The sequence below is a fragment of the Ovis aries genome, chromosome 22 (assembly GCF_016772045.2).
Source record: "Ovis aries strain OAR_USU_Benz2616 breed Rambouillet chromosome 22, ARS-UI_Ramb_v3.0, whole genome shotgun sequence".
Taxonomy (NCBI): domain Eukaryota; kingdom Metazoa; phylum Chordata; class Mammalia; order Artiodactyla; family Bovidae; genus Ovis; species Ovis aries.
In genome coordinates this window covers 42,579,939-42,594,401 of record NC_056075.1, presented here as the reverse complement: position 1 = coordinate 42,594,401, position 14,463 = coordinate 42,579,939, and the positions used below count along the sequence as shown (strand labels likewise).

Here is a 14,463-nt window from a genome sequence, read left to right as displayed (position 1 = left end):
TATGCAGCAAGATTCCAGGTGCAGCAAGCTGTACATGAAATATACATATACTAAAAAACAGGTGTAGCAAGCTGTACATGAAATATACTAAAAAACAGTATACATACATTGTTCAAATGTAACTGGGAGTTTTACATTTCATCTGACAACCCTAACCAAATAGGTTTTAAAAATACAACATTCAAACGTAAATCCCAAATTGAAAGCTACAAAAATAGCTGCTCCAAACTGTCATTTTGAAACCAAACTGCTTCTCACATGGGCAACCCTACATAATATGCTTCAGGTAATTCTTGATAGGAATTTAGTTATATACTCAAGGTGAAACAGTCTCCAAAGTGACATAAAAATCTACTAAGAAAGCTAAATTTCAGGTTTGTCTCTCAGTTCAACCAAAGAGGCACCGCCCATGTGTAGACCATCTCTCTAGTCTCCCTGTCTCCCTCCTACTTCTTGGAGCCTGTGTCTACACTTGCCATTCAGTCCTCAAACACCATCGTCTGGTCCCTACTCTTATTGTGTGACCAGGACCATTCTTGCCAAGGTACATGACCACTGAATACAGTCTACACTCATTATCTGTGATAGCCATGTTCCACGAAATCATTATGAATATTGAATTAGCAAATACTGAATCACAGCTTCTATGGGAAATACAGAGTTAGGTTCCTGCAAGCCTCTGGGCACATTTTCAAATATCAGTATATACACAGCCTTGTTGTATGTGTGTTTCTGATTAAAGGCATATTATTTAATACATATGGTTTATTTATTAACGCTGAACTCATGGCCGGCAGCATTATAACTCGTGCCTGAATGCAACGTACCATACATATGTACTTTCACTGTAAGGCCCATCATAGCCTTCCTGCACTTAGGAACGCTACACACACTTCAGCACAAACTCACAGGTTGTTTTACGATCATCAACCAAAGCACAAACAATGTAAAACTCGTGGCACTAAACAGATGGAAAACGACACTTATTACAAGTGACCATGGACTCCGCCAAGCCAGAAAGCAGTCCTGGAAGCAGCCTCGCTGTCCCACGTGTCCAGCTGCAGCTTCTCCAGCCTGAGTACCGGGGCCCAGACCCCTGGCCCTGAGACTTCCCCCACTTCACCTCCTATTAACTAGAGCAAGTGAAAGAAAGAGAGGAAGCGCAAGAAAAGAGACACAGGTGAGAATATGAGTGGCGACTACAGAGCTGTGCCTGATTCTGTGCTAAGGGCTTCCCCCATCGCTTGATCTGCTCATCTCTAGCCTTGCACTGGACACACAAAAGTGAGAAGTTATGTACTTTGTCCAAGGTCACCTTTGAGAGTTGAGCGTCAGGCAGATTCCAAATTATCTTTGTTTGGTAATTCTGATTACCAAATTCCAATTCCAAACTATCTTTGTTGATCTGGAATCTCACTCTAGATCAAGGCTTACCAAACTACGACCTGTGAACCAAACCTAGGCCTGTTCATCTACGCATCATCTACACTGCTTTTGTGCTGCCAGGGCAGAGTCGAGTGGCTACAAGAGAGAACTCATGGCCCCCAGAGGCTAAAACGATCACTTTCCAGCTCTTCTCAGTGAAGCTTGGGCATCCCTGCTCTCGACCACTCTGAGATGTTGCCTCTCGGTGATGAAACCAGAGAGAAACTGTGCTGTGGGGGAGTCCAGCAGGCTGTAAGCAACCCCCCCACACACAGGTATCAGTCTCCCCATTTACAAATGAGGAAACTGGGGTGTAACCATTCAAGTGCTGCCCAAGGTCCCAACTCCTAAGTGGCCAGGCTGGGATTTGAGACGACATAGTATTTCCTCTAAAGCGAATCCTCAGGCCACCAAGACCTAGAGAAGTCGGGGGCATGTTTGGGTCCCCAAGACTTTCACTTCTGCCCTATCTTCATGCATTCACGGCAGATCTACAACACGGGGCAGAGAGACCAATCTCTGTCTTGTACATTAATTGTTCCTAAAAGAAAGCCCCAATTCACAAATGCTGATTTTGATTAAAATCATCAAGATGATTTCCTACTTCCAAAATACTGACAAAATAGATTTTTTATCTATGTAGACAAAAAACTAAGCGAGGATTATTTAAATCAAGATTATGTACAACACACATCCTAATTACTACACGATTACCTAGCTAAAGAGTGGATATTAGTGGATGTTGTTTTCGGCTGGCAGTCAAATCCAAATTAATAGCATTCTAGGCTGATCTGGATCACAGATAAAATTAAATTAATGTGACTCCAAGCCAGCTCTATTTATAAGCAAAGCCCAACTACAAAGAGAAAAGAAACATTTTAAGATGCAAAAATATGCCTCTGAACACAAGCCAAACATGGATTTTTAATTAAAGCACCAAGATTTTTTTTTTCCCTACCAATTGTTCCTTTTGGGTATCAGCTAGACATGTCAGGGCTATCCTGGAAATTGGGCCTGAGATTCTGAGGACAGCTGAAGGTCAGAGAGCAGTGGGGACAAGTTTTCCCAAAGTTCAAACAAAGGAGACTTACACGATGGGAATCTGAGCTCCCAGCTTCCAAAACCTCCCTGTGCGCCAAGATGAAAGAACTCCAGGAGAAGAGAAAGAACTGAGACTTTTATTTTGAAACAAGTTATCTCACTCCCAGCCCCATCTCATTGCTCCAACCACACCCAGGAATGAACAAGAGAAATAAATGATGGTCTTATCCAAGAAGACTCATCCCTCACGGGTCCCCAGAGTTGCTTTCCACTCTGCCCCTGGAGGAGGGCTTGGCAACCCACTCCAGTATTCTTGCCTGGAGAATCCCCATGGACAGAGGAGCCTGGTGGGTTACAGTCCCTGGAGTCACAAAGAGTCAGACACACTGATCGACTAAACAACAAAAAAAGCAGTCTCTATAGACTGAATATGTTACTGTTGATCAACCACTAAGTCATGTTTAACTCTTTGCAACCCCATGGGCTGTAGGATGCCAGGCTCCTCTGCCCTCCACTATCTTCTGGAGTTTCCTCAGATTCATGTCCATTGAGGCAGTGATGTTATCTAATCATCTCATCCTCTGTCGTCCCCTTCTCTTTTTGCCTTCACTCTTTCCCAGCATCAGGGTTTTTCCAAAGAGTCAGCTGTTCACATCAGGTGGCCAAAGTACTGGAGCTTCAGCTTCAGCGTCAGTCCTTGCAATGAGTATTCAGGACTGACTTCCATTAGGATTGACTGCTGTGATTTCCTTGTAGTCCAAAGGACTCTCAAGAGTCTTCTCCAGCACCACAATTTGAAAGCATCAGTTCTTCAATGCTCAGGCTTCTTTATGGTCCAACTCTCACATCCATGCATGACTGCTTGAAAAACCATAGCTTTGATTATAAGGACCTTTTTTGGCAAAGTGATGTCTCTGCTTTTTAATATGCTGTCTAGGTTTGTCATAGCTTTTCTTCCAAGGAGCAAGCATCTTTTGATTCAAAGGCTGCAGTCATCATCCATGGTGACTTTGGAGCCCAAGAAAACAAAATGGACCGAGTATATGAGGAAATTTATCATAGCATCTTCCCAACAAGCAGTTCAGATCCTGGGATCCCTAGGGCACTCCATGCTGCTCACAGAACGTTGGAAGAACTCAAGAATGACTCTTGACTTGACTGAGTGCTCCTGCCTGAAAATACACAGGCCCTCTTTCTACTTGGGAAACTTATAGCCAAAGATAAGCAGCATGAAGATGGGAGGCCTGTTTCTCTGAAAAGTAAGACAGCAATCCAGCAGACTTTCTGAGGTTTCCTTCTGTACCTTGGTTGATGGACGATCACAGGAGAGTTGAGATATTCTTCAGGCTGATGCTGAAACTCAACGTAAAAATTCTGACCCATATTCTTTCTTCTATAAACCACATGGCCTATGGAGGTTCTACCTTCTGAGGCTACGTGTCTTTTCAGATACTGAGGGTTGTACATGGCCACCCAAGGGAGTGGATACATTAGGGTTCCTCTCAGTGGGCCCTTTCATCTAAAACCAAGAGACCAGTGCTAAGAAGGACCCCTTCCATTCTGGTCACCATGAGACAGTCCCCTAGCATGGCCTCACACCTCTGGTTTTCCTAGGTTGTAGGAAGACTGAAGATCTAGCCTTCCAGCCTCTAGTACATGATATTTTAATTTGCTGAATGCAGCCTTGAAAAATAGAGTAATTCCCTTCCTTCAGTGCTCAGAACCATCAAATGAGAAAACCTTTTCAGTTTTAACAGCTTCATCCCTTTGGCTGGTGATGGTACACGCAGACTTCCTTGCCAGTTCATCTGGAATCAGGCTTTTTCAAGCATCAAACCAGACCGGAAAGCTATAAAATGAATACAGATCTCTGAATGACAAATTGGCATGCAATCTTTTTCCAGCCCAGCATCCAAGGATGGGGTTGGCTTTTGTTGAGCGTGTGGTGGGGAGGGTTTTGTGGTTGCTTTCAATTTGAGGGTTTTGCTTTTGCTTGTTTGCTTGCTTGCTTATTTGCAGGGCTAGTTTATTTATTTTTTGCTTTTCACTGTTTCCAATCTACGTTGTGAAGAAAAGACTGGCTCTGTCATCTCCTGTCAGCAAGATCGGGGACAGCTTCTATATTTGATGTTGAAAGATGTAACGGAAATCTAGCACTTGAAAATCCTAAGTGATTTAGACAAAGAACGACCATTCCTGCTTGTGAAGAATCTGTGGTTAGCCCAAACTTTTCAACAAGACGTTATTGATTGAGAACTGAAGTCAATATAACCAAACATATAAGCCACTGGACAAGGACTTAAAAATGAGAGACATTTCAGAGGTTTTCCTCAACCCTGCCTCTCACAGCTGCCATCCAACAACAACTTTAAGAACAAACTTAACTTTTCTAAACAAAAATAATTTCATCATTTTGTGTGGCATTAACACCCCGCTACTTCGATATGTTATCTGTATTTTTCTTGTTGACATCCAACCAATTCAGAGCTAAAAATCCATCCTCTGGTTTTTCTGTGGGTCGTAAATCATAGAAAGGTTATATTTTATGAAAGCTGAAGCTGGGAAGTAAACAGCATATTTATATCCAAAGAGTTTCATCCATTAGGCAGCAGTGACAGGGCCCTGTGGGCCAGAATCTAGTTTTCTTACTTAAAAAGCTTAGTTCTTCTGTAGACTCCTGCAGGGACCTATAACAGTTGGAATTGGGTTTTTTATGCCTTTGAGGCCTCCGAATGAATGTTACACTTTTCCATTATTTTCTTTTTTCTTTTGAGAAAACTAGGCTACCTGCTTATTGCCTAAAACCCACACCCCATGATCATACTGTTGTAAAATCTGTCTTCTGCTCCTTCCTCCCACATCTGATCAACATACCCAAACTTTGTTTAGAGAAAGTCTGAGGGTCCTGCAAGGTTGTACTACATTTGTTGAGATGGGGGAGGGCTTCCTGAGATGATTTAAGCCAATGGGGGTCACACCGAATAAAACTTCAGCCCAAGGGGCACCTGACAACTTTGACCTCCTATACCTCTACAGAAAAATAAAAATAAAAAAGCTTAAATCTTAATATCTCCCTTGTTCTAGCTTGTAAATGCCTTAGTCTTCCAACTATTTCACAAGATGGTACATGGCTGAAATAAAAAGGCATAAGTCCAGATCTTGCATTTTGTAATACTGTCTGCTATTAAAATTTTAGTGTGTCGGTCCCTTGGGCTAGTAAAAGATGATGCGCCTGACCTGTCTACAAACTTGTAATTTGTGATCAGGATTCCAGATCGAGATCTATGCAGATAAGCATGTAGATTTCACACCATTATTACATCAAGCAAGGAAGTATGGTTCAGAATCAGCAGCGTGATCGCCCTGAAACTAGCCAAATAATCACTGACAATTAAGAAAATGAAGTATCTGAGTCTCAGTGCTCTTTTTAGCCACTTCGAACATATATTTGTTCTTTTGATGTCCTGTGTGAATAGGGGTGCTTTATCTGACTGCTGATGGGCTAAACAATGCATCTGAGTTGTAATATAGAACTCAATTTGCTGGGACTGGCATCTGAAAGGCCTGGACAATTTATCGAACACTGCAGATGAAAGAAAGAGAGGGGAAAAAAATTTAAAACTGACCACTTCTAAAATGAAGAAAATAGGGCAGTAAAGGGTATTGTAATATACTTTAATCTTCCTTAATGTAGAAAAATATGAAATGCCATTAAATCTTCCTTTGAAATAGATGCGGTCACATGGCTTGAGCACCCAAATCCAGTTAATGAATCTATTTTTAAGGCAAATAAACAGGAAAGAAGCGGTGAAGGAGTGATCTGTGCATTATATGACTAATTCAGAAGATGAAAGGCAGAAAAATTAAAGTTAAATTCACACAAATATTAGAGGTAGGAAAATGTTACAGGTGTAAAAAAAGGAGGCCTGCATTTCCCGTGGGTGGGTGTTGGAAACAAGCAGACACTTTCTTCTCAAGAGCAAAGTCGGGAGAGATAAAAGTGTTTCAGGAGGCCCAATAATTAACATTTTAAAAGGTTTTCTTAATAAAAAATGATCCCACAATAATAGCAATTTAATCATTTTATTTGAAAAATTAAATTGATTGCAAGCATTCATTTGTGAGGAAGTGGCGTTTACAGAATTTGGATGACCTTATCCAATCAGATCTCTACTTTAATCACTTTAACTGGAGCCAATATACAAAAAGAAAGCTGGCAACAGTCTGAGATTCAAAGGACAATAATCTGGGGAGATTAACAGTCCTCCACAAAGGGCCCAAACCACCTACTTATCCTTCGTTCTTTGTCATAGCCAGAACATTACTAATGGAACTCAGACAACGTGCCAAAGAGTCTGCTGGGGAGACGGGCTTTATTAGGGAGTCTCATTGGTGTCCGCACCCACCCCATGTGGCAAAATGGCCTTGAGGGCATACTATCCCCTCGATAAAATAAAGAAACTTTTAGCATGTTAATGCAGTGCTGAGGGTTGATCTTGGCCAAACTTAAATTATACAGGATGCCAAGGTGTAATACCTATTAACTTGTAAAGCATTATGATATTTTGTCGCAAGACCAGAGTATACAAAACATTTTTCACAGACATTGTTTAATGTGGTCTTCACATCAGAGCCCCTTTTCTCGAAAGAAAAAGATACCCACTCTCTCCTTTCTCTGCTTTGGACACCACCTAGGCAAGCAGGGACACCCCCACCACCTGACTCTACATGTTGAAGGAGACAGTGGAGATCAACTCATCTCTCAGAATCCCAGCTCCTATAGGGAATCTGAAGACCCAGCTTGGTCTAATGTCCACTTTGGTCCAACCCATGGACAGGGAAGAGATCACATTACATAAACGTGGCTGCAAGAACATGGGGGAGATGGGGGTAATCCTCAGAGAAGGGGAGAAGGGCCAGGAAGACATCTCAAAAATATCTTTTGCCCAGAGCAGAGGAACACAAAAATTAAAAGCATGAATTCAGATGCCAGATTTCCCAGCTGTGTGATCGTGAGCAAGGGTCTTAACGCCTGTGCACCTCTGTTTCTTTACCTGTAAATCGGGGTGATAAAGTCACCTATCTCATGCACTGTACTAAGTCACTTCAGTCTTATCTGACTCTTTGTGACCCAGTGGACCAAAGCCCACCAGGCTCCTCTGTCCATGGGATTCTCCAGGCAAGAATACTGGAGTAGTGGGTTGCCCTCCTCGAGGGGATCTTCCCAACCCAGGGACTGAACCCACATCTGTTAGGTCTCTTGCACTGGCAGGTGGGTTTTTAGCCCCCTTATTTTATAGGGAAGGTTAACGTGGGGATTAAATGAGCTGATAGAGGAAACACTTTTAGAACTACATCTAAATAGATGGCACAGGGAATGTATTCCTTACAACTGCTGACTATCGTCACCATTATTTTTGTTTGCCCCATTTTTTCTAACTTGAAGAAAGTGAACTTCAGAAAGGTTACATGCCAGGCTCACAGCTATGAGGGGTGGCCTCTAACATCAATCTTCTTCAAGCTACTGCCCTTCTTATGCCCCATTAGGGCTGGGCTGTGTGTGTACACACCCTGGCAGGCTAATGGTTTACACCATTCATCCATTCCTCAGCAATTGTGCCCAGAGGCCTGTCTTGGCCAGGGAGAGAAGGGAGGCCATGAGACAGCATCGTGCCCTGCACTGGACCAGTTCCTGTTTAGTTGCTCAGTCGACTTTTTATGATGACTTTTTATGATGCCATGGACTGGAGCCCGCCAGGCTTCTCTGTCCATGGAAGTCTCCAGGCAAGAATACTAGAGTGGGTTGCCATTTCCTTCTCCAGGGGATCTTCCCTACTCAGGGGTCAAACTCACATCTCCTAAATTGGCAGGTGGATTCTTTACCACTAAGTCACCTGGGAAGCCTACACACTGGCCTAGCCCATTGTCAAAACCAAGGCCGTGTGGTCTGCAAGACCCGCCCTCCCAGAAAGTTCATTAGCTCTGATCACTCAGATTTGCCGCCCCGCCCCGCTCAACCCACACACACACCCCAACAGGCTTTCCAGAGTGTTCCTTCCAGCCGCATTCACTCCTCTGCCTGGGAGCAGTGTAAGAACCCTGAATTTCTCTTTCACGGTATGTTTCCATCAGTGTGAAGTCACTTCACAGGGCCTAGCATTAGTAGTTTCTCAATCAATGGCAGCCACTACAGTTCTGAAAGGTCTGAAAGTGTTAGTCACTCAGTCGTGTCTGACTCTTTGCGACCCCATGGACTGTAGCCCATGTGTCCTCTATTAATAGAATTCTCCAGGCAAGAATACTGGAGTGAGTAGCCATTCCCTTCTCTAGGGGACCTTTCCGACCCAGGGATGGAACCCAGGTCTCCCACGTTGCAGGCAGAGTCTTCACCAGCTGAGTCAGCAGCGAAGACCCATTACTGTTACGAAGGGAAAAATAAACACTGAAGGAGCACCCTCCAGGCTCCTAGAGGTCGGGGTCACATCGGGGCCAGCGCTGATGCTTTCACATCAAGCCTTGTGCTCAGGCTCCAATGAGAGCCTCTTGGTGCCAACATGACCAACCGCTGCAGACTGGGCATTGGCCAGCCTGACTCACAACACACTCTTGTTGTCTAAGAGGGAGGGACGGGGCAGGATACCCCAAGCCTTGTCTAGCTCGGGGTTCTTCTGTGTCCTAAGAGGGCCTTCCAATATTTGACTGAAACTAAGCCTTTTTTTTTCTGAATATTGAGCTTTAGGCCAACTTTTTCACTCTCCACTTTCACTTTCATCAAGAGGCTTTTAGTTCCTCTTCACTTTCTGCCATAAAGGTGGTATCATCTGCATATCTGAGGTCATTGATATTTCTCCCGGCAATCTTGATTCCAGCTTGTGTTTCTTCCAGTCCAGCATTTCTCATAATGTTCTCTGCATATAAGTTAAATAAGCAGGGTGACAATACAGCCTTGACATACTCCTTTTCCTATTTGGAACCAATCTGTTGTTCCATGTCCAGTTCTAACTGTTGCTTCCTGACCTGCATACAGATTTCTCAAGAGGCAGGTCAGGTGGTCTGGTATTCCCATCTCTTTCATAATTTTCCACAGTTTATTGTGATCCACACAGTCAAAGGCTTTGGCATAGTCAATAAAGCAGAAATAGATTTTTTTGGAACTCTCTTACTTTTTCCATGATCCAGCAGATGTTGGCAATGTGATCTCTGGTCCCTCTGCCTTTTCTAAAACCAGCTTGAACATCAGGGAGTTCACGGTTCACGTATTGGTGAAGCCTGGCTTGGAGAATTTTGAGCATTACTTTACTAGCATGTGAGATGAGTGCAATTGTGCAGTAGTTTGAGCATTCTTTGGCATTGCCTTTCTTTGGTATTGGAATGAAAACTGACCTTTTCCAGTCCTGTGGCCACTGCTGAGTTTTCCAAATTCGCTGGCATATTGAGTGCAGCACTTTCACAGCATCATCTTTCAGGATTTGAAAGAGCTCAACTGGAATTCCATCACCTCCACTAGCTTTGTTCACAGTGATGCTTCCTAAGACCCACTTGACTTCACATTCCAGGATGTCTGGCTCTAGGTGAGTGATCACACCGTCGTGATTATCTGGGTCATGAAGATCTTTTTTGTACAGTTCTGTGTATTCTTGCCACCTGTTCTTAATATCTTCTGCTTCTGTTAGGTCCATATCATTTCTGTCCTTTATTGAGCCCATCTTTGCATGAAATATTCCCTTGGTATCTCTAATTTTCTTGAAGAGATCTCTAGTCTTTCCCATTCTATTATTTTCCTCTATTTCTTTGCATTGATCACCAAGAAAGGTTTTCTTGTCTCTCCTTGCTTTTCTTTGGAACTGTGCATTCAAATGGGTATATCTTTCCTTTTCTCCTTTGCTTTTCACTTCTCTTCTTTTCACAGCTATTTGTAAGACCTCCTCAGACAGCCATCTTGCTTTTTTGCATTTCTTTTTCTTGGGGATGGTCTTGTTCCCTGTCTCTTGTACAATATCACAAACCTCCATCCATAGTTCATCAGGCACTCTGACTATCAGATCTAGGCCCTTAAATCTATTTGTTACTTCCACTGTATAATCATAAGGGATTTGATTTAGGTCATACCTGACTGGTCTAGTGGTTTTCCCCACTTTCTTCAATTTAAGCTGAATTTGGCAATAAGGAGTTCATGATCTGAGCCACAGTCTGCTCCCGGTCTTGTTTTTGCTGACTGTATAGAGCTCCTCCATCTTTGACTGCAAATAATACAATCAGTCTGATTTCTGTGTTGGTCATCTGGTGATGTCCATGTGTAGAGTCTTCTCTTGTGTTGTTGGAGGAGGGTGTTTGCTATGACCAGTGTGTTCTCTTAAGAAAACTCTATTAGCCTTTGCCCTGCTTCATTCTGTGCTCCAAGGCAAATGTGCCTGTTACTCCAGGTGTTTCTTGACTTCCTACTTTTGCATTCCAGTCCCCTATAATGAAAAGGACATCTTTTGGGGATGTTAGTTCTAGAAGGTCTTGGAGGTCTTCACAGAACTGTTCAACTTCGGCTTCTTCAGCGTTACTGGTCAGGGCATAGACTTGGATTACCATGATATTGAATGGTTTGCCTTGGAAAAATGAACAGAGATCATTCTGTCATTTTTGAGACTGCATCCAAGTACTGCATTTCAGACTCTTTTGTTGACCATGATGGCTACTCCATTTCTCCTAAGAGATTCCTGCCCACAGTAGTAGATATAATGGTCATCTGAGTTAAATTCACCCATTCCAGTCCATTTTAGTTCACTGATTCCTAGAATGTCGACGTTCACTCTTGCCATCTCCCATTTGACCACTTCCAACTTGCCTTGATTCATGGACCTAACATTCCAGGTTCCTATGCAATGTTGTTCTTTACAGCATCGGACTTTGCTGCTATCACCAGTCACATCCACAACTGGGTGTTGTTTTTGCTTTGGCTCCATCCCTTCATTCTTTCTGGAGTTATTTCTCCACTGATCTCCAGTAACATATTGGGCACCTACCCACCTAGGGGGTTCATCTTTCAGTGTCCTATTTTTTTGCCTTTTCATACTGTTCATGACGTTTGCAAGCCAAGAACACTGAAGTGGTTTGCCGTTCCCTTCTCCAGTGGACCACATTCTGTCAGACCTCTCCACCGGGACCCGTCCGTCTTGGCTGGCCCTACATGACATGGCTTAGTTTCATTGAGTTAGACAGGGCTGTGATCCATGTGATCAGATTGGCTAGTTTTCTGTGTTGTGGCTTCAGTCTGTCTGCCTTCTGATGCCCTCTCTCAGCGCCTACTGTCTTTGTGGGGTTTCTCTTACCTTAGACATGGGGTATCTCTTCACAGCTGCTCCAGCAAAGTGCAACCGCTGCTCCTTACCTTGGACGTAGGGTATCTCCTCTTGGCCGTTTCACCGCTATGCTTAAATCTTAAGGTATGCCTTTTTTTTTTTTTTTTTTTTTTTTTTACCATTTGCAAACAGGATTTATTCACTGCTACCAAAAAAATAAATAAATAACCTAACCTGAACTGGAGCTGAGGCTGCTGTAGGTTGCAAAGGTAACTCATAAACTCAAATTCAAAACAGTTTTATGGTTCATATTGATTGATTTTTAAATATTGTTCACTTGAACTTCTAAAATAAATTTATACTGCTAAACTGTCCTTTCTATCTATATAACAGATGTTCAGTTCAGTTCAGTTCAGTCGCTCAGTCGTGTCCGACTCTTTGCGACCTCATGAATCGCAGCACACCAGGCCTCCCTGTCCATCACCATCTCCTGGAGTTCACTCAGACTCATGTCCATAGAGTCCGTGATGCCATCCAGCCATCTCATCCTCGGTCGCCCCCTTCTTCTCCTGCCCCCAATCCCTCCCACCATCACAGTCTTTTCCAATGAGTCAACTTTTCTCATGAGGTGGCCAAAGTACTGGAACTTCAGCTTTAGCATCATTCCTTCCAAAGAAATCCCAAGGTTGATCTCCTTCAGAATGGACTGGTTGGATCTCCTTGCAGTCCAAGGGACTCTCAAGAGTCTTCTCCAACACCACAGTTCAAAAGCATCAATTCTTTGGCACTCAGCCTTCTTCACAGTCCAACTCTCACATCCATACATGACCACAGGAAAATCCATAGCCTTGACTAGACAGACCTTAGTCGGCAAAGAAACGTCTCTGCTTTTGAATATACTATCTAGGTTGGTCATAACTTTTCTTCCAAGGAGTAAGCATCTTTTAATTTCATGGCTGCAGTCACCATCTGCAGTGATTTTGGAGCCCCCCAAAAATAAAGTCTGACACTGTTTCTACTGTTTCCCCATCTATTTCCTGTGAAGTGATGGGACCAGATGCCATGATCTTCGTTTTCTGAATGTTAGATGTTAGTTATCCCAATAAAATTAGGTTTGAAAAAGGACTAAAGCCTTCTAAGAAATTTCTAACAAAAAATAATTTGGGGGAATAAGTATGTTCCAAACAGTGCATAGGATATTTTTTAGTATTTTTAAAAATATTTTTAGTAATTTTAGTGTTGTTTATCTGAAATTCATCTATTTGGGCATTTTATATTTTACCTGGCAACTCTATCCCAAATCCAAACTGACTTACTCACCATGTTGGGATATTTGTTCAGCTTGGTTTGATTTGGTCTGGTTTTGTTAATGCTGGTTTAGGTTTTGTTTTTTATCAGCTTCCCTGCCGTATCTCTTACCCGGGGCAGTCCTGAGCTTTCTCAAACGAGTGAGATGACTAACAGCCATCATTCACCCACCTTTCAAAGGGAGGAGACATCAGAAGATGACGAGAGGGAAGAAACCTGGAAGCAAAGCCACCAAGAGGTGACTCTGAATGAAGACAAAATGGGGAGAGCAGTGCGTTCCTTAGGGGAGCCATTTCCCCTTCTTTGATGGGGACATGAGCCCTCTGTTTAAAAGACCACGCCGGTGTGTCTTCCCCAGCACATATACTGAAATGGAAATGATACAGCGAGGATTAGCACAGCTCCTGCACAAGGATGACATGCAAATTTGTGAAGTGTCCATATTTTTTATGGTTACCAAAGGGGAAAGAAGAGGGAGGAGATGAATTAGGAGCTTAGGATTAACAGAAACACACTACTATATATAAAATAGATAATCCACAAGGAGTTACTATATAACACAGGGAACACTGCTCAAGATTTGTAATAATTTACAGGGGAAAGAATCAAATAGGATATAGATATATGTACATGCATGCTCAGTCATGTCTGACTCTGCAACCCTGTGGACTATAGCCCACCAGGCTCCTCTATCCATGGGATTCTCCAGACAAGAATACTGGAGTGGGTTGCCTTTCCTCCTCCAAGGGGCCTTCCCAACCCAGGGATCGAACCTGCCTCTCCTGCAGTGGCAGGTAAATTCTTTACCATTGCACCACCTGGGAAACCTCTCTATATACATACATATACAACCGAATCACTCTGCTGTATACCCAAAATAACACAGCATTGTGAATCAGCTATACTGCATTAAAAGAAAAAAAGCCTATAGGTACACAGACAATGAATTAAACACTCAATATGCAAACAGCTCCAGTAAGTTAAAGAGAAAGCTGTCAGCCCCCAGTAGAAAAATGAAAGGATGTGCCTGCAGCGCAGCAGGATCCAGCGCCTACTAACCACGAATCTCAGGGAGGCTCCTCAACGTCACCAAAGCTCACACAAGCCATAGGGTCTATGAACGGGGTTAATATGAAGGTGAAATGAAATAATGCACCCCATAAGACATTCCATGATGACACTGTTCCCTTGTCAGTGAAAGCTGTACTTAATCATTCCGGAGAAAAAATACACATAAATAAGCAAAAAAAAAAAAGAGAAATTCTACTTTACTAGAAATAAACTGAAATTAAAATAATAATGAAGCATCATACTATACTTATGAAATTGGCAAAGATTTTAAGGATTTTAACAACATAATTTAAAGGAGCAAAAAATATTCATAAATATTCAACGAATG

The 14,463-nt window shown here is 42.8% G+C and overlaps 1 non-coding gene across 1 annotated transcript; it reads left to right on the top strand.

The window, feature by feature from the left end:
* The first annotated feature begins 13,409 nt into the window (after positions 1-13,409).
* On the top strand, positions 13,410-13,513 carry LOC114110350 (U6 spliceosomal RNA). The gene has a single exon (XR_003586631.1). It is a non-coding gene; the product is annotated as a U6 spliceosomal RNA (small nuclear RNA).
* Positions 13,514-14,463: the final 950 nt, after the last annotated feature.